The sequence below is a fragment of the Cnephaeus nilssonii genome (genome assembly GCF_951640355.1).
Source record: "Cnephaeus nilssonii genome assembly, chromosome: 9".
NCBI lineage: Eukaryota > Metazoa > Chordata > Mammalia > Chiroptera > Vespertilionidae > Cnephaeus > Cnephaeus nilssonii.
The window spans coordinates 95620935-95648001 of NC_137080.1; the positions used below are offsets into that span (position 1 = coordinate 95620935).

The window sequence follows — 27067 nt, forward strand, 5'->3', positions numbered from 1 at the left end:
GACAGGGAAGATGGATGACAGGCACCTAGCATGGGAGGAAAGAATGCCAGACTCCTTAGAATGGTGTGTTTTCCCTTCTCTCTCTCTCTCTCTCTCTCTCTCTCTCTCTCTCTCTCTCTCTCTCTGTTTTTATGTCTTCTCTAGGAAGGTGCTGGGCAGGGATCCCGGAGAAAGAAAGGGTCCAAGACTCTAAACTGGCCTGGGTGCAGGCACTGCCACAGCAGCTGGTACAGGAGAACCTATTGTCTCGGGTTCCGGCGGAGCCAGGATGGAATGCAGAATAAAAGGAATACTCAGAGGGAACAATCTTGCTTGGAATGCTAGATGGCCGAGCTTCAGCCTTTGGTCCAATGCAGCACTTGCCTCACTTGTCAACATTGAAAAATTAGTCTGTTAGAAGAACCAGCTGGAATCACACCAGCTTCTGCTACCTCGTGCTCATTGTTAGGAAAAGATTAACTTGTGTGAACTTCCTGAGCTGTTAATTCCTGGGGACTGCTTTGTTCTTCCCAAAGGACTATTAGTGGAATAATCCCCAAAGGCTGAAAGCTGAAACTCGCCAGCCCTGGTCTGCAGCTCCTTAAGAACAGACTGGTGGTGTGGTTGACCCGACAGGAAAAGGCCGCCCCTTCCTGCAGAAGATAACTGACCTGCTATCCCACCCAAACCTCAGCCTGAGGTACATTTCAGTGAAGGCAGGTAGCTGTGCTTCTCAAAGCAGAGAAGCAGTTTAAGAGCAGAAAGGTGGAGGGAATCTACAAAAGAACCATCTTGATACAGATTTATCCCATGGTGCGAGGGAGAGGGCAAAGAACCCAGTGGCACTTCGCTTATCCAGCGATTTCTGTCACTGTGGTGACCAACTTCTTCCCATTCCATAGGGTGTTGAACTGCTCGGGGATGGGGAACTCATTAATGTCTCCGCCTTCTATAGGAATGAGGACATCCATCTCAGGTTTGGCACTGACGATCTCACAACCCAAAGAATTCTTGCTCAGATAAACATGGCAGCCATCTGTTTTGTTGATGGAAATGGTTGGCCCTTTACCCATTACCTGAACTTTGACATCTCTACTATTGATTATCTCCACAATGCCCACTACGTCATCAAACACCAGACTGAGTTTCTTGCAGTTATCTACTGTAATGGAGTTCATTCTGTCCTTGATGTGCAACGTCGTGTTGACACACTTGTGTATGTAAGCCACCTGCTTCAGTTCTGTGTCATCAATCACCGGGTTAGAAACGTTCTCCTGATTTTCCACTCTACACTTCGTGCCCTCCAGTTCAAGTAGAGCCGGCCCCTTCTTTGTGGCTGGTTTAGGGGATGGGTTAACTCCTGGGTTAGGTGCAGAGAATGGTTTGGGGCCACTTCGTACTGGACCACTCTGGGCCTTCAGGGCAGGGTTCTTGTGAGTCTTCATGTCATCAGGTACATGTTTTAGGGCATGTGTGATGGCCTCCCCCTGATTAATCTGCGCAAACAGTGCCGAGCGTGAAGCAGTCATCTGACCCTGAACTAGTCGGCATTGGGGGGGGGGCGGGGGGGAGGGGAGGACCTGATAGCGCAGAGGGGCCAGATGGCAATCCACACAGTTCTTTTGCCACAGGCCCGTTTTGCTCCAGGCCAGTCGGTGGTATGGAACTCTTTAATGTAAGCCTGCAGCTCTGTCCATGTACTCAAGTAAGTTTTAACCCACTCCACGTGCTTCTTATCCACATCTTTGCACTCCTTAAGGACTCGGTTTGTATAAAACATGGCAGCATCGTTCATTTCTTTCACATAAAGACCAGGTGTGGGTGCCACAGCCACCCAACCCAGGGCCTGGATACTTTCGCTGACAGCTGACAGGTGATTGAAGTTTGCTGCCTCAGTTCTTCTCCCGAAAGGTTATACGCTTCTTGCATCTGCTCTGAGATCAGAGCCAACAAGTCAGAAAGCTTATTACCTCCTGCTGCTTGCACAGAGAGGCTGTAACCAAGAGAGCCCGCCCAACTTCAGATCTCCGCATGTTTCTGCACATCTCCCCCAGTCTCCTTACTGGTCTTCAAGTTTTCTGCCGCGGGACCAGCAAGCAGTGAGTCAAATGCTTGCACATAGGGAACTGCTCCTTTCGGAGCGCTGTCTCCGTCCCCACAGTGCATGTCAGAGGCATGTCAGAGGCATGTCAGAGGCACTGTCTCCGTACACACAGTGCATGTCAGAGGCATGTCAGAGGCACTGTCTCCGTCCCCACAGTGCATGTCAGAGGCATGTCAGAGGCGCTGTCTCCGTACACACAGTGCATGTCAGAGGCATGTCAGAGGCACTGTCTCCGTACACACAGTGCATGTCAGAGGCATGTCAGAGGCACTGTCTCCGTACACACAGTGCATGTCAGAGGCATGTCAGAGGCACTGTCTCCATCCCCACAGTGCATGTCAGAGGCATGTCAGAGGCGCTGTCTCCGTCCCCACAGTGCATGTAGGAGGCATGTCAGAGGCACTGTCTCCGTCCCCACAGTGCATGTAGGAGGCATGTCAGAGGCACTGTCTCCGTACACACAGTGCATGTCAGAGGCATGTCAGAGGCGCTGTCTCCGTCCCCACAGTGCATGTCAGAGGCACTGTCTCTGTCCCCACAGTGCATGTCAGAGGCATGTCAGAGGCGCTGTCTCCGTCCCCACAGTGCATGTCAGAGGCATGTCAGAGGCACTGTCTCCGTCCCCACAGTGCATGTCAGAGGCATGTCAGAGGCACTGTCTCTGTCCCCACAGTGCATGTCAGAGGCATGTCAGAGGCACTGTCTCCGTCCCCACAGTGCATGTCAGAGGCATGTCAGAGGCGCTGTCTCCGTCCCCACAGTGCATGTCAGAGGCATGTCAGAGGCGCTGTCTCCGTCCCCACAGTGCATGTCAGAGGCATGTCAGAGGCACTGTCTCCGTCCCCACAGTGCATGTCAGAGGCATGTCAGAGGCGCTGTCTCCGTCCCCACAGTGCATGTCAGAGGCATGTCAGAGGCGCTGTCTCCGTCCCCACAGTGCATGTCAGAGGCATGTCAGAGGCGCTGTCTCCGTCCCCACAGTGCATGTCAGAGGCATGTCAGAGGCGCTGTCTCCGTCCCCACAGTGCATGTCAGAGGCATGTCAGAGGCGCTGTCTCCGTCCCCACAGTGCATGTCAGAGGCGCTGTCTCCGTCCCCACAGTGCATGTCAGAGGCATGTCAGAGGCGCTGTCTCCGTCCCCACAGTGCATGTCAGAGGCATGTCAGAGGCGCTGTCTCCGTCCCCACAGTGCATGTCAGAGGCATGTCAGAGGCGCTGTCTCCGTCCCCACAGTGCATGTCAGAGGCACTGTCTCCGTACACACAGTGCATGTCAGAGGCATGTCAGAGGCGCTGTCTCCGTACACACAGTGCATGTCAGAGGCGCTGTCTCCGTCCCCACAGTGCATGTCAGAGGCATGTCAGAGGCGCTGTCTCCGTCCCCACAGTGCATGTCAGAGGCGCTGTCTCCGTCCCCACAGTGCATGTCAGAGGCATGTCAGAGGCGCTGTCTCCGTCCCCACAGTGCATGTCAGAGGCATGTCAGAGCCGCTGTCTCCATCCCCACAGTGCATGTCAGAGGCGCTGTCTCCGTACACACAGTGCATGTCAGAGGCGCTGTCTCCGTCCCCACAGTGCGTGTCAGAGACATGGGATACCGCCTCTAGGTGGCCCACGGCCCTCTCCAATCTTTCTGCCAGATTGTGCACGTCAGCCATAAACCACCACCTCTCAGAGCTCGGCTTCACCTCCCCGCGAACAGCCGCTTTCCTTCAAACAGCTTTTCTTAACAATATAAAGAAAAGGTTTCATGGCTAATAGTTGAAAGCTTGCTAAAGGATGATAAAAAATTAAAATTCCAAAACATCCAGAGTGGGTAGTACCGCTGAGACAGGCCGACAGCCGCCCTCCGTGTGCTCAGGGCCGGGCGGCCTGCGGGCCGTTGCACCGCCTGTGGGCCCTGAGAAGCCTCATCACAGGCGCCTGGAGCGGCCGCGGGGCTGGCGAACAAAGGGAGCGCCTGGGCACAGCCACACGCAGGGGCGCTTCGGTCACCCCGTGCAGGGTGGACGCAAAACACCGCTTCCTTGTCATGAAACACCTCCCTAAACAGCAGTAAGTAAACGCTCAAAAGACCACCTTGCCAGCTTGGTCACCAGAACTTCCAAGATAATTCGGTACAAAATGTGCATCTAGGTAACTTTTAAGTCGGTCAACTCTGACAAAACTCTTCCATATCAATTGCCTTAATCATTTTTTCTGGAACGACTTGGGCTGCTGGTGCACTTGTTTAAAAAGATTACTCCTACTTAGTGGAGTAATAGATACTCCTATTTGGGGTGGATAATTTATGTCACATGCATGCCTTCCTTGTCTGTTTCAAATGAAGTACTATGCCCATAGCTCATCAAAAAATAATGTAGTATCACAAAGGGACAAGCCAATGGAAGGGGCATAGAGATGACATATAAATATGAACATACAGAGCAGTTATACCCACACAGGACCCTGTAGAATATATTTGTGACCTTATTGTTGGGGTAACCCATTTCAATGCATTTGCAAATGCCTCAACTACCCTTCCCCACACACTGGGAACAGTGCCCTGCCCCCTCCACGCTGCACTGTGGTTTAGATGTTTAATGTTTAGATGTCTGCAGGCCAGTGACAGTCCACCGTGGGAGCAAGAAGAAAGGGCCAGCAGGGAAGAGAGCCCACTTCCCCTGCTGTGCCCCACAGCTCCCCCTGCAGCTCACGGGCCGACAAAGGCTCACAGCATTGGGCTGCATGTCCAGTCAGGAGACAAAAGACACATCAGTAATTTGAAGAGGGAAATTTCTTTTATGTTTTTATTGGTTTCAGAGAGAGGAAGGGAGAGGGAAAAATAAAAACATCAATGATGAGAGGGAATCATCAATCAGCTGCCTCCTGCACACCCCCTCCTGAAGATCGAGCCCGAAACCCAGGCATGTGCCCTGACTGAGAATCGAACTATGACCTCCTGGTCATGGGTCAACACTCAACCACTGAGCCACACCAGTTGGGCTAAACAGGGAAATTTTATATTTATTATTATTATTATTATTATTATTATTATTAATTACTGCTTTCAGAGAGGAAGGAAGAGGGAGAGAGAGATAGAAACATCAATGATAAGACAGAATCATTTATTGGCTGCCTCCTACACACCCCTCACTGGGGATCGAGCCCGCAACCCAGGCATGTGCCCTTGACCAGAATCAAACCTGGGACTCTTCAGTCCTCAGGCCAATGCTCTGTCCACTGAGCCAAACTGGCTAGAGCAGGGAAATCTATAATAATAAAAGCATAATATGCTAATTAGACCGGACAGCTAAACAACCTTTCAGACATCATTCTGGATGTCCTTCTGGACAAAGCCACCATGGTGGGGGCCGAGGCAGAGGCAGTTAGGGGCAATCAAGCAGGCAGGCAGAGTGGTTAGGGGTGACCACGCAGGCAGGCAGGCAAGCAGTTAGGAGCCAGTGGTCCTGGATTGTGAAAGGGAGATCCGACTGTCGGTTTAGGCTCGATCCCACCCACCCCTAACAACCCCCCCCCATGCACGAGTTTCATGCACCAGGCCTCTAATTTTTATATAAAAAATTACTAAGTAGCCAAAGGTAGTTTAGCGGTTAACTATGAAACAACTAAAAGGAAGCGCTAAGGAATACAGAAATAGCAGATACAAGAAACAGACCCTAGCTCTGGAGTTAAGACAGAGTACACGGGAAGGAAGAAATTTGGGAGAGGACTCCCCACAAGACATATTCAGAGCTCATTGGTCAAGGTAGGACTGTGGCCCCTGGAAGGAGTACACTGACAAGCCACAGGCCACAGCTGGTGGCAGGAGACCTCCCCAGGGGGTTCTGCTTAGCCCCCGGAAGCTGTCCTCCGGAGAACAGACTGCTGCAATGCCAGGCAAAGTCGCCAAAAGGCGCGACACGGGGCCTTCTGCCGGCCGGGGGCAGTCCACACGGGAGTGAGAAGAAAGGGCCAGCAGGGAAGAGAGCCCGTGTGAGAGCGCCAGGGCTGCCAAAGGCTCGCAGCATTGGGCTGGATGGCACAGGGGTGGGGGTCACAAAACAGGCAAACAGGAGGTGGATTTGGAACCAAGAGGCAATAAATTGATAACGGACACAGTCCACACCTTTGACTTCTCAGCTTCCATATGAACCATTTACCAAATCTGAGCTTTCATGTAAAAGTACAACTCTACTTTTCACACACAAGACAAAGCTACCGTTGTTACACGTGAAGAAAATCTTACCCTTCCCTGAAGAAGAAACCAAGATGGCAGCATAGGTTAAACACCTAACCTACAGCCTGGCACAACAATTTCAAAAATACAACTAAAAGTCAAAACGGACATCATCCAGAACCACAGGAAAGCTGGCTGACTGAAATGCCCACAACTAGAAGGAAAGAGAAAACCACAAGGAAAATCAGAGGAGCCGTAAAAGCCTGAGGTATGGAGACATGGGCGGAGACACGAGCACACGCACGTGCGGGGAGGACAGAGCCAGAGAGGAAGGGGCGGCTGACGGCCTGGCAGGCATTCTCTAGCAGGAAGGAGATAAAAGCTCCAGATTGCTCTGAACCCCAGTTCCGACGGCACTGAACCCCAGTTCCGGGCGAAACCCTGGGAAGCCAGGCTCATGCTGGGGGAGTCTGGGCTGTGGGGCGGAGGCACAGAGGAGCGGCGAAAGGCAGAGCCCTGGAGGCGCGCACATGAATGCGCACAGAGGACAGACTGTTGCCTGTGCCGCTGAATTGCCCTGGCGGGGAGGAGACAAAAGCTCCGGACCATGCTGAACCCCAGTTCCAACTGCACTGAACCCCAGTTCCGGGCGAAACCCTGGGAAGCCAGGCCCATACTGGGGGAATCTGGGCTGTAAGGCGGAAATGCAGAGAAGTGGCGAAAGGCAGAGCACCGGAGGCACGCACGGGAATGCGCGCAGAGGATGGTCTGTTGACTGTGCCGCTGAATTGCCCTGGTGGGAAGGAGACAAAAGCACCAGACTGCGCTGAGCCCCAGTTCCGACTGCATTGAAACCCAGTTCCAGGCGAGAATCTGGGAATCCAGATTCATTGGGGGAGAGACTGGACTGTTTGGCAGCGGGCGAAACTCCTGGTCGCTTTTCTCTCAGAGGTGTTTGCAGGGAGTGCAGAGGGACACTGAGTCGCAGGAACCTCATGGGGCGGGGCTGACGGGAGGCCAGGGCTGTAGGCTCCACCCTGAAACTCCGCCCCATCCAAGCTGAGCACAGAGGCTTTTACAATTTTGCAAGTCTAGTTGAATGGGGCTGTCTCCCGGCATAGACACAGCTGATCCTCACAGCCAATTGGACTGGAGGTTGGATCCTCCCAGTGTACCAACAGCAATCAAGGCTTAACAACACCAAGACTTTGCACTCAGCCCACAAAGGGGGTATCAGGGGCGACCACCTAGGGAGATTGGGGAAGCTGAACTATGGGGAGGCAGCCGAGAGGTGAAGACACCGAGGCAGGTCACGAATAGAAGGGATGAAGGAAAGTAAACTAATGGATGACACAGTGTTCAGAACCACATTTATAAGGTTACTTAAGAATCTTCTGGAGGACCAAGATGGCGGCATAGGGCAGACGCCTGATTGTTGCCTACCACAACAATTTTGAAACTACAACTGGAAAACAGAGCAGACACCATCCAGAACAATGGCCGGAGGAATTGCTGAGAAGGAATTGACCGATGGGAGATGGGATCGGGAAGACGAGGCCCTGCTGGGTCCCGGATCCAGGTGCACTCGCCCGGCGACTGGTCGCCACTGCAGACCCGAGTGCCGCCGCAGCGACCTAGGACCAGCCCGCCGCCGTGCACCGGGCGCACTGGAGCTTCACTGAGCCCACCACCCGGCGAGTTCTGCGGCAGCCGCCCCGGAGCTTTGAGAAAATGGCTGAAGGAATTGCTGAGAGGGAATTGACCAACAGGAATTGGGATCAAGAAGACAAAGCCCCGCTGGGTCTCGGGTCCGGGTGTGGCCGCGCCCCTGGGTCCGGGCGAGGCCATGTGCCCCTGGGTCCGGGTGAGGCCACGCACCCCTGGGCCGGGTGTAGCTGGATCCTGGGTCCGGGTGAGGCCGTGCACCCCTGAGTCCGGGTGAGGCCACGCGCCCCTGGGTCTGGGTGGGGCTGGATCCCGGGTCCGGGTGAGGCCGTGCACCCCTAGATCTGGGTGGGGCTGGGTCCCGGGTCCGGGTGAGGCCACGCGCCCCTGGGTCCGGGCGAGGCCGCACCCCCCTGGGTCCGGGTGAAGCTGGATCCTGGGTCCAGGTGAGGCTGTGTGCCCCTGAGTCCGGGAGAGGCCACGCACCCCGGGGTCTGGGTGAGGCCACGCGCCCCTGGGTCCGGGAGAGGCCACGCGCCCTGGGGTCCGGATGAGGCCACGTGCCCCTGGGTCCGGGTGAGGCCATGCGCCCCTGGGTCTGGGTGGGGCTGGGTCCCGGGTCCGGGTGAGGCCGTGCGCCCCTGGGCCTGGGTGAGGCTGGGTCCCGGGTCCGGGTGAGGCCGTGCGCCCCTGGGTCTGGGTGAGGCCACGCGCCACTGAGTCCGGGTGTAGCTGGATCCCGGGTCCGGGTGAGGCCGTGCGCCCCTGGATCCAGGTGAGGCTGGATCCCAGGTCCAGGTGAGGCCATGCGCCCCTGGATCCGGATGAGGCTGGGTCCCGGGTCCGGGTGAGGCCACGCGCCCCTGGATCCGGGTGAGGCTGGGTCCCGGGTCCAGGTGAGGCCGTGCGCCCCTGGATCCGGGTGAGGCTGGGTCCCAGGTCCGGGTGAGGCCACGCGCCCCTGGGTCCAGGTGAGGCTGGATCCCGGGACCAGGTGAGGCTGCGCACACCTGGGTCCGGGTGAGGCCACGCGCCCCTGGGCCTGGGTGAGGCTGGGTCCCAGGTCCGGAAGAGGCCACGCGCCCCTGGGTCCGGGTGAGGCCACGCGCCCCTAAGTCTGGGTGAGACCACACACCCCTGGGTCCGGGTGATGCCATGCGCCCCTGGGTCCGGGTGTAGCTGGATCCTGGGTCCGGGTGAGGCCATGCGCCCCTGGATCTGGGTGAGGCTGGGTCCCGGGTCCGGGTGAGGCCGTGCCCCTGGGTCCGGGCGAGGCCATTCACCCCTGGGTCCAGGTGAGGCCACGCGCCCCTGGGTCCGGGTGAGGCCACGCGCCCCTGGGTCTGGGTGTAGCTGGATCCCAGGTCCAGGTGAGGCCGCGCACACCTGGGTCCGAGTGAGGCCACGCGCCCCTGGGCCTGGGTGATGCTGGGTCTCAGGTTCGGGTGAGGCCACATGCCCCTGAGTCCGGGTGAAGCCGTGCCCCTGGGTCCGGGCGAGACCAAACCAGAGGGAGTCGGAACTGCATTACCACCATTTGTCCACCATCCAGAGCTGAGGGGTCAGTGCCGACATGTACACATAAGGAACTGGTGGACATTGATATTGGGTCTCAAAAGAACTGTTGGTCCAGAAAGAAACTTACTACAGACTGATTCATTTGCCTGTCTGCATAACTATTATTGCTCGTCTCACATTCGGTTCTTATAAGTATATTTCTAGTAACACGTGATCTCACTCATCTAGGGGAAATGATGAACAACATAGACTGATGAACAATAACACACCCAGAAACAAGGAGGCATCGATCAGACTGTCAGGCCTCAGAGGGAGGGTAGGGAAGGGTGGGGGGAGGGGGTAGAGATCAACCAAAGGACTTGTGTGCATGCATACAAGCCTAACCAATGGTTAAGGACAACAGGGGGGTGGGGGCATCCGTGGGGAGGGGTGGGGGATGGGATTGGGGGATGAGGACAAATATGTGACACCTTAATCAATAAAGAAATTTAAAAAAAAAATCTTACCCTTCCCCAAAATGAGGAGGCAGAAAGTCTCAGTCACTGTATTGATCACTGCTATATTTATATTGCCAATTCCTGAAATCCACAGCCCCACTGACTGTTCTGTTACCTACAGACTATACTAAGCATAACTGACAAAAAGCAGAGGGTAAGGAGAAGAGCGAGCAGGAAAATGGTTCATGTGTACAAATAACACACACACACACACACACACACACACGAGAGGACATATGCAAGGCTGTCACTTCACTCCTTGTTTGTCATGGGTCGCAGGTGAGAGCTGATCACCTGATTTCTTTCTTCCACTTCCCATCCCGCTCTTCCACCCTCAGTGAGAACCATAGCAAGTCGGAGTTCTCGTCTCGTAGAGAACTTCATTCCTGTAGGTCCGAGTCCTCCAGGGTCCGGCTTCCTTTTCTTTGCTGTGGTTTTCCATTAACCTTGCCGTTGGACTTGGAAGGCTGATGACTGGATCGGCGCTCCCAGCCAAAGCTTTCTGCCGTTTGTCGTGCATTTGGGCACATCGTGGCCCTGGGGAGCGCCCTTCTTCCCTGGTGCTGCACACTGAAGAGGGCCGGTACTTCTCCTTGACTCCTTAAGTTGACCCCCAGGTCTTGCCCAGGTAACAGAAACTTACTGCGGCTTGGGGAACAACTGTTCCAGCCATCCCGGAACAGGAACTACAGACTTCTCTCCCCTTAACAGTCCACCTCCATCGTTGCCCTGGAGATTTGTGGGTGGCCAACTTTTCTGGTCAGATAGTGCAGAGCCCATAACATAGATCTGGGACCACCCTCAGCCCCTGGGCTCCTCTGCACAGACTCAAGTTGGATAAAAGAAACTCCACTTAGTGCTGCAGAGTAATTCAGCCCCAGCCTGTTGTGGAGCGAACGCGAGTAAAGACCACTGGAGTCCAGACCAAATTAAAATTTAGGGAGCCTTTAATAACCGGCCGGCTGACTGCTCTCTCTCCACGCAGCAAGCCCAGAGAGCAGCCCCGACCCTTCGTGTCCGACCGTATTTAAACCCATTCACTACATCCTGTTTTTGCAGAGCAAACAATTTAAAACAAAGTAGTTTTTCTTAGGTAATGTCAACATTTCATTTACAGGGTCCTGGCGCCTGGTGGAGTAAGTAACTGCATCCCGTTATCAGGAAAGTTGACAGTGATCTATCTTGTAAGGCTTACTGGCTTCCTGTTCTCAAGAAAACTGACAATAATTTATCCTGTAAGGCTATTTTGTTAGTTGCAGCTGGGATTTATGGCCAAGTCAACTAGGAGGAAGCATGCTCAAAAATTCCCACTCTAACACAGCCACCTTGCATATTCAAGCAGTATAATGAGCCCATGAAATATTTTTCATTACCAAAAGAAAAACAACTTCCCATATCAAAATAGCGCCTATCCCAACCCAGCCCAGTCAACTTCTGTAACCTGCTGCCTGAGGGGGCGGGGAGGGGAGGGGGGCAGGAACTGACTGTTCACAGGCTCACACCTGGGAGCCTGCATGCGGGGGGCGGGGCTCTGCACGCTGGGGTGGGGCTCTGCACGCTGGGGGTGGGGCTCTGCATGCTGGGGGCGGGGCTCTGCACACTGGGGGCGGGGCTCTGCACACTGGGGTGGGGCTCTGCACGCTGGGGGTGGGGCTCTGCACGCTGGGGGTGGGGCTCTGCACACTGGGGCGGGGCTCCACATGCTGGGGGCGGGGCTCCGCACGCTGGGGGTGGGGCTCTGCACTCAGGTCTCCCTCCGGGGCTTTGCCAGGGCAGGCTGCAGCTCTAGGAAGCACCTCAGCGAGGGGTCAGGGACAGTGGGGGGCACCCCCGCGTTGCAGGAGTAATGGAGATTCAGTCCCATCAACACTAGAGCCTGGGAGGCTCACAGGCTCCCCCCAAGAAGAACTGTTACAGGGCAGAGGGAGTCCCTCGGGCGCACCCACCATGGGGCAGATGGTCAAGGACCCAACTCTGACTTCAACCTGAAGTATGGAAAGAGGGTCCGGAGAAGGAAGCCTGAGGGCAGGAGAAAATGTGGGAGCCATCCGTCACGTTGTACGAGACATCCCCTTCACTGTGGTCCAGGAAAGCCCCCACCCTGCGGGGAAGCTGCCTCGGAGCTAAAGGCGTGACATCGATAGTGCAGGCACAATGTCCGTTTCAAACCACCCCACAGCCCAGAACCCCTTTTCTGGGGACTCTCTGAACCAGCCTGTCCTTTTCACATCTTCCCGGCAGACCCCCAATGCCCTCCAGGCCCAACACGCTGCGCTGCCCCCGGATCCTCACAGGTGTCCTTCAAGGTCACGCTCCTCTTTTCGTGAGAGACAACAAGGCTGGAATCCGCAGAGCCTGGATCCAGAGTGACAGACCCTGCAGAGAGAGGTGCCAATCATGCAAGCCTCCCCTCCCCCAACAAGGGCACACCTCCCCCACCACCGACACTTAGCTGCAGGGGGCCAGCCTCCTGAGAGGAGAGTCTTGTGACTCAAGCCCATGGCCCTCCAAGCAGGAGAAGGAATCACAAGACTTACTTGGGGTTAGTTATGTCTCAGGGACCTTGAGGCCCAGCCTGGACTCCACGGGTGAGCCACCCCCCAGCCCCAGCCCTGTGCTATCACCTCCGCCACCCAGCCCGCCACCGCTGATGGGGCCACTATCTGCCCCACCACAGAGAACTGAAGGGAGGCCAGAAGTCGTGGGGCAGCAGGAGGAGCACCGGAAAGAACACCCTCACTCACAGGCCTGGAACTTCTCCTGCCGCCAATCTGCAAGAGAGCACGTGACATGTCAGGGATTCGCAGAGACCGCACACATTGGATCAGCACCTAGTTTTCTGAAACATACTGATGCAGATATACAGGGGAAACTGTTTTTGGAAACATTCAGCTGATGCATTTATTTCTTTTTTATACATGCAAACATACACACACACACATACACAGATGCACACATAAATGCATGCATACACATAGGCATACACACATGCACATGGAGCCATCATGCTACCACCTTCCCATGAAAGCTTAACGCTCAGGACTGAGAGTCTGGAGACTGACCTGAGCAGAAAGGCCCAGACTTAGTATCAAAGTTGCTTTATCAAGTCCCAAGCCACACAGCCATCCTGAAAGCTAGGTTTTCCTTTAAAGAACTGGGGAGATCGAAATGTCCATTTACAAATGAAAAACGGATTGAGCTGAACTCGGGGTGCCCCTCAGCCACGGAAGAGAGAATACAACTGGCTGGGCTGAACTCGGAGGGTGACTCCAGCTGTGAGTGGCGAGAACTGGGGATACAGATCAGAGAAATCTTGCCCAGTCGGAGGCAGAGGAGGGGTTTCTAAGGAAGGGAGAGGGATTCAAAGCAGGAAAGTCATGCATTCAGTAAGAGGACAGACACTAACAAATTCTCTTCCCCTTCTCATCCGTAGTGACAGCAAAAATCACCCCATATAGAAAATAACCCCTATCCATATAAAGGAGAACCCATAACCATTGGCTCTGTCATCTGCTTCCCCCTACAATGGCCCAGAGAGACTGAACGCTTCCAGGAGATCCCTGCGGTGGTGGGGCCCCCAAAGATGCCATGTCCCAAGCCCCCAACATGCACATGTGATATGGCAAAGGGGAACTTTACAGATACAGTTACAGATGGAGATGGGGTCAGTAGGGAGGACCAAAAATTCCCTCCAATAGCTGGATGGCACCTGCCCCTCCTAAGCAGACCCCAACCAAGGACCCCGAGGACCAGGTCAGGCTAGCCTCCCCGGGTGAGCGCCTGGCATGACTACACGGAGAGCACGGGACCCCTCTCCCCACATTACCTCTTCCAACCGCCATACTCCCGTGGGGAGAAGAGAGGAAGCTCGCTGACCACAGCAGAGCCTGTACGTCATGAGCCCTGAAAAGTCGGCCACGGCGGGGGCTGCTGCCTCCAACAGGATGGGCGCTGGAGCAAGACTAAAGCGCTTCTAGAAGTAGTGAACGGCGCTCTCCTCGCGCAGCGGGCTGTGATGGGTGGCCACCAGCACACTGATTTAGGGTGACTCGGGGAAACTGCCCTTCTGTCTCTGACGATTTGCTTGGAGGAAATAAAATCACATAAAATGGGCTGACCCAGGTGACCTTTGAGGAAAATGAACTTTAATTTACTTCTTCACCAAGATAGGAGTCGATAGCCAATGATAAGTTTCGAGATCATAACTAAAGGAGATTACCAAAGGAGGGGAGAAAGGGGGATTTGTATTTGACTTTGAGCCTCTACAATACATTGAGTGCTATGCGCTTTACTGCATTCTTCATTTAATTTCTACAGCAAACCTTTACGTTAGAAATTATTTTCCCAGCTTTATGAGTAAGATGAGGTCAGACATTTGTCCACCTCACACCATGAACCTGTCAATATGGAAATGTTGGTTCTAATGTAATGGTGTTTATCCTTACAAAATAAAAGGGATACAGGTACATATTAAAACATAAGCACTTTAATTCCGCGGGTACGGGGGAGATGATCACCACTTTATAGAAATAAATCTGGGGAGACTCAGTAGGACTCTCTGAGGGTTCCTCACGCATCCGGTCCACATGCCCCGTCACCCCATGGCTCACCCCTTTCTCTCTCTCTCTCTCTCTCTCTCTCTCTCTCTCTCTCTCTCTCTCTCACACACACACACACACACACACACACACACAATCTGTGCCCTGACCATAGAAGGAAACATGTGAAGCACAGGGAGGGCGCTACCCAGGCTTGGAGGGCACAGATCCTTACCTGCCCCGTGCTGAAGGGTCCTCTGGACCACCCTTCATTGCCTTGGGATCCCCCTTACCACCCTCCTGCCCTGACCGCCAATGGGAGGATGAGATGTTCTCACCACCAGAGGAAACTCAATTGCTTGGTTACTTCAAAATGGCCTAAAAATAAATATCTTTACTGAAATTTACCAAGGAGATGCTTACATTCCATGTATCCAAAGCACTTGCAAACCCTGTGCAGACTCCCCAACTCACACCACCATTGCTGGTCTCCCTCCCACCGCGCTGAGCCACCCAATCTCTATCTAGTGAATTTCAAGCATTCCACTTCCTTCTCACCTCCTCCTCTCTCATCAACCACCCCCCCCACCCCGCATCCCATCTTTCCTTCCCTCACTTGCTCCCCACCCCTTCTCTAGAAAACTATTTTAACTCCTGTAAGTTTCTCCTTTGGGAATCTTCACACATTTGCCCTAACAGACTCAACCAGGGTCAAGAGCCTCGGGCAAATGCAGGTTCTCCCACAAAGAGAAATAATGGGTATGAACAATTATAAATTGTGTTTTTGTTCACAATGCATTTTTGTTTTCCAGTTTTTTTAATAAATCTTTATTGTTCAGATTATTACAGATGTTCCTCTTTTTTCCCCCATAGCTCCCCTCCACCTGATTCCCTCCTCACCCCCATGCCCTTACCCCCCGCCACTGTCCTCATCCATAGGTATAAGATTTTTGTCCACTCTCTTCCCACAACCCTCACGCCCCCTTCCCCCTGAGAATTGTCAGTCCACTCCCTTTCCATGTCCCTGATTCTATTATATTCACCAGTTTATTCTGTTCATCAGATTTTTTATTGACTTGATTTTTAGATTCACTTGTTGATAGATATGTATTTGTTGTCACTTTGTTGTTCATAATTTTTATCTTTATCTACCTTTTTCTTCTTCTTCCTCTTTTTAAAGAATACCTTTCAGCATTTCATGTAATACTGGTTTGGTGGTGGTGAACTCATTTAGCTTTTTCTTGTCTGTGAAGCTCTTTATCTGACATTTAATTCTAAATGATAGCTTTGCTGGGTAGAGTAATCTTGGTTGTAGGTTCTTGCTGTTCATCACTTTGAATATTTCTTGCCACTCCCGTCTGGCCTGCATAGTTTCTGTTGAGAAATCAGCTGACAGTCGTATGGGTACTCCCTTGTAGGTAACTAACTGTTTTTCTCTTGCTGCTTTTAATATTCTCTCTTTTTCTTTTGCCCTTGGCATTTTAATTATGTGTCTTGGTGTGGTCCTCTTTGGATTCCTCTTGTTTGGGGTTCTGTGCGCTTCCTGGACTTGTAAGTCTATTTCTTTCACCAGGTGGGGGAAGTTTTCTGTCATTATTTCTTCAAATAGGTTTTCAGTATCTTGCTCTCTCTCTTCTTCTGGCACCCCCATAATTCAGATGTTGGTATGCTTGAAGTTGTCACAGAGGCTCCTTACACTATCTTCATATTTTTGGATTCTTTTTTCTTTTTGTTTTTCTGGTTGGGTGTTTTTTGCTTCCTCATATTTCAAATCTTTGGTTTGATTCTTGGGATCCTCTAGTCTACTGTTGAATTTCTGTATATTATTCTTTATTTCAGACAGTGTATGCTTAATTTCTGACTGGTCCTTTTCCAATTTTTTGGCATTCTCATTAAGATCCTTGAAGGTCTCACTAAGTTCCTCAGAGATCTCACTAAGTTTCTTGGAGGTTTCTAGAAGATTCTTGAGTAATCTTATAACAGGTGTATACCTTATGCCGCCATCTTGGTTTTCTCCTGTTTTCCAGTTTTATGACTAAGATGAGATCAGACATTTGTCCACCTCACACTATGAACCTGTCAATATGGAAATGTTGGTTCTAATGTAATTTTAGAATCATATACAGAATTTTGCGTATTATTTTACAGACTTTTGCATAGAATTTTGCATGTAATTTTAGTTCTGTCACAGACTGTACCAGAAACCTCCTGCAGGGTCTGGACCCAGACTGAGAACACCTGCTCTAAAGCAACCACCTCCTCAGCACCAAGGAGGCTGAGAGGGAGGAACCAACTTAGACGGAGCTCAGAGCATCAGGAAGCAGAGAAGACCAATCTCTCAGAGGACCAAAACTACCGTATTTTCTGTCATATAAGACGACTTTTTAACCCAGGAAAATCTTCTATATGCCCAGTCGTCTTATACGCTGGAAAATACAGTAGATCCAAAAACGGGAGGGATTTCGGGGCAAGAAGGATCCAAAACCAAGGACCCCTTAGGAAGACCTGAGTCCTACGCAGGCAAGCAGGATTTCTGAATCCTAGAGAGACCGATGATCTGCACCGTGGTCCTGGCCTGCGATCTCTCCTCACAACCCCTCTGCTGTCAGGAGGGTGAGATCAGCAGTACTGCTAGCCTTGGGTGACCTGCGGTGGGGGGAGGGCCAGACGGAGGCCGGTGTGTGTTCCCTTGGAGGAGTCCTGGCACCCTTCAGATGGCGGCCACAAAAGTGACACGAGAGCAGGCTCACCCACCCCACCCTGGGGTGCGGTCCACTGACAGAGAAGGGGCGGGGTCGAGGCTGGGGAGGTGAAGCCCTGGGAAACGGAGTCACTTGCCTGCCTACAGCTGGGCCTTCCCCCAGGCTGAAAGGGAACACTCCTTGTGAGACCTCGGCCACTACACCCAGCACAGCGGGAACCTGCTGGCTGCCGGCTCTGCAGGGGAGACTGCCTACAGGGAGGTGCCCGGCAGGGGTTGAGGGAAACCCCGTGGCAGGTGGGCTGCTGCTGTGTTTGTTCTGCTCCAAAACAACCTCAAAACTCCCGTTTCACTTGCTACTTACTCACCGTTGCTATTCAGGATGAAAAGGTGCACTATGTGTGAAAATATTTTAGGAAATAAATATAAATTATTCTGTAATTGTAAGAAAGCACTTTCATATCCAATCTTTTTCTGACAAAGGTATAGTTGAAAAATAACTCAAAATGGGAATTAAGTTAAGGACAGGGTGTGAGGTGGGAGCTGGGGTAGAGTGGCCACTCTTCCTCACATAGATAGTTTCTAAAGGTAGCCAGCACTGTCCCTGTTCTGGGCGCTGGCCCCCTCCGGCACAGTCCCTGAGTGGCCAGCCCAGTCTCCCGTGACTTTTTTTGTTAATCCTCACTATAGGATAGTTTTCCCATTGAGTTTTAGAGAAAATGGGAAGGAGGGGGGCGGGGAAGGAGGGAGGGAAGGAGAGAGATTGGTTGCCTCCGGCTTGTGCCCAAATCGGGGCCAAGGATCAACCCTACAACCCATGTAGGTACCCTTGATCGGGAATTGAACCTGCGATCCTTCGGTGGGAGAGCCAGTGTTCTAACCACTGAGCACACAGGCCAGGGCTCCCCCAATCGTTTTTGATCAGCAGCCACAGGAACTGGAGAAAACAGACTCTCTGGGTGGTGTTTGGGGGAAGGCAGGAGCTCACAATCCTACACTTCCTGACCCTTTATTTACATGGCTCCGCTCCAGGTGCTGACCGAGCTACGTGCATTGAAGGCCATACAGCGGTGGTCAGGGCTGGAATGAGACCAGGTGCCTGGCAGACCCTGGCCACCATCACGCCCGGTTCCCAGGCACTGGGTGGAGAAGAGCAGCAGCCATTCGGTCAGGGGAGCCCGGGGAGCTGGGGTCTGCCTCCCACCAGCTCCCACTTCTGCCCCAGGAAGGGGTCCACACGCGTGTGCCCAGACAGAAGCCAGGAGAGGGACACTGGGCCAGGTGGGGCAGGAGCGCGAGGACCGTGGAGAGCCACTCACCAGCCACTCACCAACTCTCTTCCTCCATTCTGAGAGAAAACAGGACAGGTGAGCTGACACCGAAGTGTCTCCCACAGGGGCAGAGAGGTCAGGGGGGAGCAGAACCTACCGGCTGGGCCTGCAGTTCACCTGAAAGAGAGTGAGAGCAAGCATGAGCTGCCACCCCCGAGGAGCGGAGCGACAGCGCCGGAGAGACCGCTCTAGCCTGCAGGTCCCCACTGCAGACCCCACCCCGAGCCTGCAGTGCCCTCTCTGGGTCTCCGCGCACCTGCTGGCGCCTGGGCCTGGGTCTCCCTGGAGCGCTGGCGCCGCCCTGGGCCTGCCCCTCTCAGCACGGCTGCCACACCCATCGCCTTGGGCCTGTCCGGCCTCACCTGTGGCTCTCAGCGCCGCCTGCTGTTCCCTCCGGTCTTCCTCCTTAGCCCCAGCAGAGTCTCCCTGTCCCTGAGCGCCCGCAGTCTCGTGCAATGTTCTCTGTGGGCGCAGTAGCCAGCCCCCAGGAGTAGGAGCCCCAGCGCGGCCAGGCTCACCCAGAAAGCCAGCTTCCAGAGAGAGGCCTGGGGGAGGAAGGCCCCATCAGGGCCCAGCCCGGGACAGCCCCCCAGCGCGCCCGGGACAGCCCCCCAGCGCGCACAGGCCCGCCCGCCCTCCAGCTGCGGGGAGCAGGAGCAGCTCTGACCCAGCCTCCTCCTGGCCCAGGATGGGGTTGCGCAAGGAGCAGGTCACGTTGCCGGCAGAGCGGTCTCTCACCAGCGCGGCCTCCACGCTGAACAGCCTGAGAATGCCAGGAACTGCGCTCCCCGCGGCCTGGCCACTGCACCTGGGGCTTCGGGAACCACCCGGAGGCCGCACACTGCACGCGGACCCCGTCCTCCTCGGGCCCTGTGATGCTGTGATGCGTACTCGGGGCGGGGGCGGGGGGGGGGCAGAGCCCACACCTGCCCGGGGAGGAGGTGGAGGCCCCTCTGAAATGTGAGCCTCCGGGGCCTTGCCTCCCACCGGCGGGAGCAGGCAGCTGCAGAGGGCGCGCCCTGAGCTGTAACCACCTCCCTCCCTTCATAAAGGCTGAGCATCAGCTTTTCCCCAATGAGCTCATCGATGGCCACCCTACTCGCAGGTGAGTTTAGGGTAAGCTATCTGCGACCCAGGGCCTTGCATTCTCCTTCCTGAGGATTAGTGGCCGCGGCCTGCGGGCGCTGCAGGTGCTGGGCTGGCAGCAGGCTGGCCGCCGGGAGGGGGTCGCGCTGGCTGGAACACTCACTCAGTCAGAAAGGCTTTCCTTTGGCGACCAGCCGCAGCGCCGCAGCCCCTCTCCCTGCAAACTGTCCCCAAACCTGCTCCCCCAGCGGGTCTACTCTGGAAGCCTGGCGCTGTGTGATCCCTTCTGCCCGCTCCAGTCCACTCGCCCCCCACCTCACAGCCGTCCATCCGAGCCCCAGCCGTGCTCCCCTCCATCCGTCCTCTCAGCACTGCCTGTGCTCTTTCCTCAGCAGGGCATCCAGCCCCCCCCCCCCCCGCCCCCGCCCCAGCACAGCCTCCCTGACCCCCACCTGCCTCCCTCCACCTGCTCTCCCCACTGACCGCCTCCCCCCACCTGGGCCCCTCGGGGCCACACACTCCGGTCACAAGGACTGTAACTGCTCAAAACACAATCACCTGCCCCTCCAATCCCAGTCCCTCAGCCTCAAGTGCTCAGGGGGACCTTGACCTTGGCTGGTGACCTCAAGCACCTGCTCGGGCGCACACTCCCTGTGGGTGTTCCTGGGGTTGTCCATCAAGCCCGCCCCGCACCAGGAACATCTCCAGTATCGTCAGCTCCTACCGCCCTCCCACTCACTGGTCTTAGGGACACGCCGCCGTGGCCTCCTCAGGCGCCGGAGCCTGCCAGCCACACCCCAGCTCCGGCTTCACGGGGGTTCCCTCTGCTTGGCACCCCCCGGCCCTCTAGCCACTTGCTACATCCCTGCCTCCTTGGAACTTGTGCTCAGATTGTCGGGAAGAGCCCGTGTGAGCCCTGTGTGACCGTGAAGCCCGCCCCCAGCCCCTGCCCACAGCCTGGCCTACTGCCCTGTTCTACTCGGCCTCGCATCCTAAGCAGGGCCACACCGGCCATCCCTGTAGCCCACTTACCCGCGTATCTACCCGGTGACTGTCCAGAACATGACGGCACAGGCAGGGATCTCTGGTTCCCTGGGTGTCCCAGCGCCCAGACAGGCCTGGCGCATAGTGGGGGTTCTCGGTATTCTTAGTGAGTAAATGAATGAGCGAATGAGCCGCCCTTCCCTCTCCATAAGGTGAGGGCTGGACTGCACGGTCCTGGAGGCCCCTCCCCACCCCACACCCTAGGACAGTGCAGAGCCGGCCACCCCCCTGCCACCCTCAGCCGCACCCCGGCCTCCCCATAGCAGCCTCCTCCCTGCGGAAGCAGGGTGCAGCCTCCTCGGAGCCTGAGCGTCGAGGATGCGCGCAGCAGCCTGCCCCTGCCCAGGAGCTCCGTCTCCAGCCAGGTCCGCCCTGCCTCCCGGGCCCTCAGCTCCTCGCTGCCCCTGCGTCCTGGTAGATGAGCCCGGCTTCGGAGAACTCGGAGCGGAACCACCGCAGCTGCATGTTCTCCGTGCCCCTGGCCCGGGCGTGTGGCAGGGCAGCGCCCGTCCCCGCCCAGCGCGGCCCCCAGGGGCTCCGAGGGGCCGAGGACAAGAAGCCCTCAGCCAACACGGGAAGGGAGGAAGGTGGAGACACACGGACCCTCAGGCGGGAAGGCCCAGGCTGGGGCGCAGGTGTAGCCACTCGGATCAGGGCACGATCTTCGGGTCACAAAGTTGTGGTCGGAATGTCCAAACGACTCCCTTCTCCCCCTCGGCTCCTGTCCTCACACCCGCTGTGAGGGACTCACCTCTGGGGACTCTCCGCCTGGGACTCTCCCCCTCGGCTCCTGTCCTCACACCCGCTGTGAGGGACTCTCCGCCTGTGGCTGTCACCTCCGGGGCTGGCGTCACCAGCGGGGCCTGTCAAACAGCTTCTGACGCGGTAGGTGGGCCCGAGAACAGGCATTGCTAGCGAGTCCCCGAAGCTGACACTGAGGCTCCCGGACCCGCCCCCCCGCCCCAGAACACAGCTCCCACCGGGCCCCTCCAAGGACAGGACCAGAAGCTGGCCAGGTCCAGTCTCAGCCTCGCCCAGGGACCCCCTCCCACCACAGCCCAGGCGCCCGGCCTTTCTCCTCTGACGGCTTCTGTGGGGACTGAAACCTGGAGGCAAACGCTACCTCCCTTACAGCCTGCCCTCCCCGTGCCCACGGGAGCCCGCACTGCTGGCTGAGAGAGGAGGTGCCCTCACCCCGTGCCCACGGGAGCCCGCACTGCTGGCTGAGAGAGGAGGTGCCCTCCCCGTGCCCACAGGAGCCCACACTGCTGGCTGAGAGAGGAGGTGCCCTCCCCGTGCCCACAGGAGCCCGCACTGCTGGCTGAGAGAGGAGGTGGTCGCCCCGTGCCCACAGGAGCCCACACTGCTGGCTGAGAGAGGAGGTGCCCTCCCCGTGCCCACAGGAGCCCGCACTGCTGGCTGAGAGAGGAGGTGGTCGCCCCGTGCCCACAGGAGCCCGCACTGCTGGCTGAGAGAGGAGGTGCCCTCACCCCGTGCCCACGGGAGCCCGCACTGCTGGCTGAGAGAGGAGGTGCCCTCCCCGTGCCCACAGGAGCCCACACTGCTGGCTGAGAGAGGAGGTGCCCTCCCCGTGCCCACAGGAGCCCGCACTGCTGGCTGAGAGAGGAGGTGGTCGCCCCGTGCCCACAGGAGCCCGCACTGCTGGCTGAGAGAGGAGGTGCCCTCACCCTGTGCCCACAGGAGCCCACACTGCTGGCTGAGAGAGGAGGTGCCCTCCCCGTGCCCACGGGAGCCCGCACTGCTGGCTGAGAGAGGAGGTGCCCTCCCCGTGCCCACAGGAGCCCACACTGCTGGCTGAGAGAGGAGGTGCCCTCCCCGTGCCCACAGGAGCCCGCACTGCTGGCTGAGAGAGGAGGTGGCCGCCCCGCATAGCCGCCCGGAGCTGTGGACAGGCCGGTCAAGACAGGCCGAGGTTGCAGGCTCCGTCACAGTGGGGGGTGATAGGGGGAGGCACATGCAGGAGGCAGCTGATCAGTGATGCTCTCTTATCATTAATGTTTCTATCTCCCTCTCCCTTCCTCCCTAAAACCAATAAAAATATATTTTTTAAAAGTTAGAATTTCCATTATAACAGCTTACTCGTGTCTCTTTTGATGAGTTATTGGTGTTGTTCTTATAACCTGTGCAATGTTTGCACATAATTGTTAACTGATGTTCAAAGTGGCAGCGGTGCTGGGGGTCTGCAAGGTCAAGTTCTTGTGCAGAGGGAGGAATTCCAGGGCGAGGAGAGACGGGAAATTGCAGCAAGAGGCAAAGTCGTTTAAGAGCCGAAGTCAGAGGGGCAGCTTGGGCGAGGGTCCAGGGCCCCGGTGGGGTAGCCCCCGGGTTTTTGTCTTATTCTTGCCCCTCCCTCGTTTGGTCTTGATCCCACTATCCCGTTTGTTTCCCAGCTATGCGCTTCCCTGGGCTCTGTCCGCAGGTGTGTGGTAAGATTTGCCCCTTCGGTGGGGCCGTTAAACCGCACACCCTCCCCTGTCTTTGCGGACCTGGATCGCTCATCACCCCGCCCATTTCCCTGTGTATCCGAGCCTGGTCTCCGGCCCGTCATTCTGTCTCTGATCCACTCGGACACAGCGGCCGCTGGAAGGAGTGTGAGGGCTCAGGAGTTCGGAGCCGGCTCGCTCCAGACCTCGCTCCAGAAATCCTCTCTAAAGCTGCAGGTCTCCAAGGGGCGAAGCGGGAACACCTGCCTGGGAGGCGCCATCAAAGGGTGTGGGGGTGGGGGGTCGGTAGCCCGGGAACAGTGGACCGGCACCGCCAGGTCGCACCGGGATCCGTCAGGCTCTGCTGCCCCCGTGTGGCCAGCACGTGGCGGACAGGACTCGGAGGAGGGCGGGGCGGGGCCGCCAAGGGATCTTAGAGAGCTGGAGGGGAGCCGGGAAGCAGATGGACGGACGACGGACCACTCCCTGCAGGGTTCCTGACAGATGAAGCCACGGGCACAGCAAGCTGAGCGGCAGAAGCCAGGCCAGGATGACTCGGAAGGCTGAGGGGCAGGAGAGGACACCAGGGAGTGATCTGGGCTGGGACGAGTTCACCACGTACTCACTCACTGATGCTTTACTGTTACTCGTTCTATTAATTTTATTTTTATTTATTTTAATAAACTGTTATTCTTTTTTTTTTAATAGCAAAACTGAGTTCCCACAGGGAACACTGGGACAATGTCAGGGTCTCTGAGCAAGTATGTCCCCACGCATTGGTCTGCCCCACCTTGCTCCCCAATCTCACTGCTGCCCCAGGCCTGACAGGGCAAGGTCTCTCCTGTCATGGACCACGCACACGCACACACACACACACACACACACACACACACTCATGCACATGCGTGCACACAGGCACCCTCTCTTTGAAAAAGGCCCACACCAGACCTTGTCTCTGCCATTCCCCCAAACCCAAAGCCTTTCTCCTCCACCTGCCCCTCCCCTTCCGCCTCTCAAGGCGCCCCTACTGAAAGGCTAGAGGACACACCCCCTGCACACTTGCTCACGGGCCGTGCACCTGGGGAATGTTACAGGACCCAGGGCAGGAGGAATAGGGAAACTGGGACAGGAAAGTTAAAACAAGGCCAAGCAGTGTGGGCAATTCACAGCCAGCTTGTAACTAACAAACCATTATCTTCCCAGCAAAGGACCCTGGAGAGAAAATGGTTAAAAACCCTGATGAGAGAATGGGGAAACGGAGGGGGAGGGAAAAGGGAAAAAAAAGAGTGTTTTTACTCCCTAAGCAGAGCAGCCGCAGGTTGGTCAGGATAAAGCTGCCAGGTGTTACTCTGAATTCTGGGCCGGCCACAGCAAAGTGAAAGGGACCTGGAGGATTACTCTGCACCAGTACAGTCAGCGGAGGAGTTCTGAGACCCATAGACAGGAGGGTGTGTAACGCCCCGGGCCCCCACCCAGCTCGCTCCTCACATCAGCTGACCGCCGGCCGCCCATCTAAGCCAGATGCATAAGTTTGCTGGCTTTGCTTTTTCAATAAAGGAGCATGCTTTAATCGCTTTAATAAATTGGCTTTTCACAGCGCAGTCAAGGTCTCTCATACAGCACCTCTCTGGTCCCGGTGAGAGAAGGTTCTAACATAAGGTGACCAGATCGTCCCGCTTTTGGCGGGACAGTCCCGATTTTTAACCATTTGTCCCGCGTCCCATGGCGTTTTTAAAAAGTCCCTATTTTTTATTCTTTCCAAAAATAGGGACTTTTTAAAACGCCGTGGGACGCTGGACAAATGGTTAAAAAACGGGACTGTCCCGCCAAAAGCGGGACGACCTGGTCACCTTATTCTAACAGGAACGCTAAGCCTCTTGCTCTGAGCAGCCTCCCTCACAAGGGGGACCGCTGACAGTTCAGGTGAAGAAGTGGAGAAACCACACAACAACGTGGGCAGGAAGGCAGCCCCTCAGCTGCTTTGAGCCACCATACCCTGAGGCGTGGGGGGTTCCGAGAGAAAGGGAGCAGAGGCTGCTCCTGGGAGAGTTGCTGGAGCAGTGGCCTCAGGTTCCAGCTTGGACTCCCTGGGGAGACGCCAAACCCGCTGGCAAGAAGCCAGAATGGGAGTGAGAACCTGGCCTCTCCAAAACCTCGGAACTGACAGAACTGGGCCAGAGGTTCAAGACAGAGGGAGCGGTTAGAGTCTAAGCCGAGGAGGGGCAGGAAAGAGCGCCCAGACTCTGCCCTGCAGATTCTGCCAACAGAGAAGAGTCCTGAGTGAGGAGAGCGCCCCGAGGTGAAGCTGCCAGCAGGAGGCAGAACTCACCAGGAAGCAGGGGACCCCGAGACAGTGGGCGCCCCTCCTCAGGGCCAGGCAGGGCCTGGAGCAGCAGCAGCAGGGATCTGAGGCTGGGGGAGGCCCCGTCAGGAAGGGCCGAGAGGAGGAGGAACAGCAGGACAACAGTTGTAGCTCCCTTAGCCCAGACACTGGCAGGGAGTGAGGCAGGCAGCAAAGGAGAAGTACCCCATTCCCTCTCCATTGCAGAGGCCCCCCACTGGCCACACCTAACGCCAGGGTGTTATCCTGCATCTGCTAGGGTTCAGGAATCTGGAGAAGGGGTGTGAGTGTATTAATAAACTAGGTATGAAATATAAATTTGGGAGGCATTTTTGGGGGAGCCAGGGAGGCTTAGCTTTAGTAACTCAGTTCCCCGAGTCTCTGGACCCCTAGCTTTTTATTAACACACTAGAGGCCCAGTGCATGAAATTTGTGTGAGGGGGAGGGGTGTCCCTCAGCCCAACCTGCACCCTCTCCAATCTGAGACCCCTCGGGAGTGAGCCGGCTCTGCACCCTATCCAATCTGGGACTTCTGGCTCCCAACCACTAGCCTGCCTGCCTGCCTTCCTGATTGCCCCTAACCACTTCTGCCTGCCAGCCTGATCACCCCCTAACCACTCCCCTAACAGGCTGATTGATGCCTAACTGCTCCCCTGCCAGCCTGTTTGCCCCTAACTGCCCTCCCCTGCAGGCCTGGTCTCCCCCAACTGCTCTCCCCTGCAGGCCTGGGTCCCCCCCAACTGCCCTTCCCTGCAGGCCCGGTCACCCCCAACTTCCATCCTCTGCAGGCCTGGTCACCCTTAACTGCCCTCCCCTGCAGGCTTGATTGCCCCCAACTGCCCTCCCTTGCAGGCCAGGTCCCTCCCAACTTCCCTCCCCTGCTGGCCATCTTGTGGTGGCCATCTTGTGTCCAGATGGGGGCAGCCATCTTTGACCACATGGGGGCAGCCATCTTATGTGTTGGGGTGAAGGTCAATTTGCATATTACTCTTTTATTAGATAGGATAGAGGCCTGGTGCATGGGTGGGGGCCAGCTGGTTTTGCCCTGAAGGGTGTCCCGGATCAGGGTGGGGGTTCCCTTGGGGCGAGGGGTGGCCTGGAAGAGGGGCCTGTGATGGTTTGCAGGCTGGCCACACCCCACAGCAATCCAAGCAGAGGCCCTGGTATCTGGGATTTATTTATCTTCTATAATTGAAACTTTGTAGCCTTGAGCACAGGCCAAGGCAGGCCAGAAAGTTTGGCTTTCTCTATCGCTGGGGGCAACTCAAGCCTCCTGCTCTCTCCAGCTCTGTGGCTGCCGCCATTTTTGTTGGGATTTATTTATCTTCTATAATTGAAACTTTGTAGCCTTGAGCAGAGGCCTGGGCTGGCCAGGGTGTGTTGAAAGCTTGGCTTCCTCCATTGCCAGGGAAACCCAAGCCTCCTGCTCACTTCATGGCTGCAGCCATCTTGGTTTGGTTAATTTGAATACTTGCTCCTGATTGGCTGGTGGACATGGCTTGTGGGTGTAGCAGAGTGATGGTTAATTTGCATATTATTCTTTTATTAGATAGGACTAGAGGCCCAGTGCAAGAAATTTGTGCACTGGGGCAAGGGGGTGTCCCTCAGCCCAGCCTGCACCCTATCCAATCTAGGACTTCTGGCTCCCAACCACTCACCT

General features: G+C 55.9%; 2 pseudogenes across 2 annotated transcripts; both read right to left on the minus strand.

The window, feature by feature from the left end:
* Positions 1-700: 700 nt before the first annotated feature.
* Positions 701-3741, minus strand: LOC307105309 (adenylyl cyclase-associated protein 1-like; annotated as a pseudogene). Its single transcript has 2 exons — positions 3624-3741; positions 701-2105 (listed from the first exon to the last, which is right to left on the minus strand). The product of its transcript is annotated as an adenylyl cyclase-associated protein 1-like (transcript).
* A 7753-nt stretch (positions 3742-11494) lies between these two features.
* LOC307105772 (butyrophilin subfamily 1 member A1-like) lies at positions 11495-13764 on the minus strand (annotated as a pseudogene). Its single transcript, XR_013815268.1, has 3 exons — positions 13749-13764; positions 12667-12693; positions 11495-12298 (listed from the first exon to the last, which is right to left on the minus strand). The product of XR_013815268.1 is annotated as a butyrophilin subfamily 1 member A1-like (transcript).
* Between the last annotated feature and the right edge of the window lie 13303 nt (positions 13765-27067).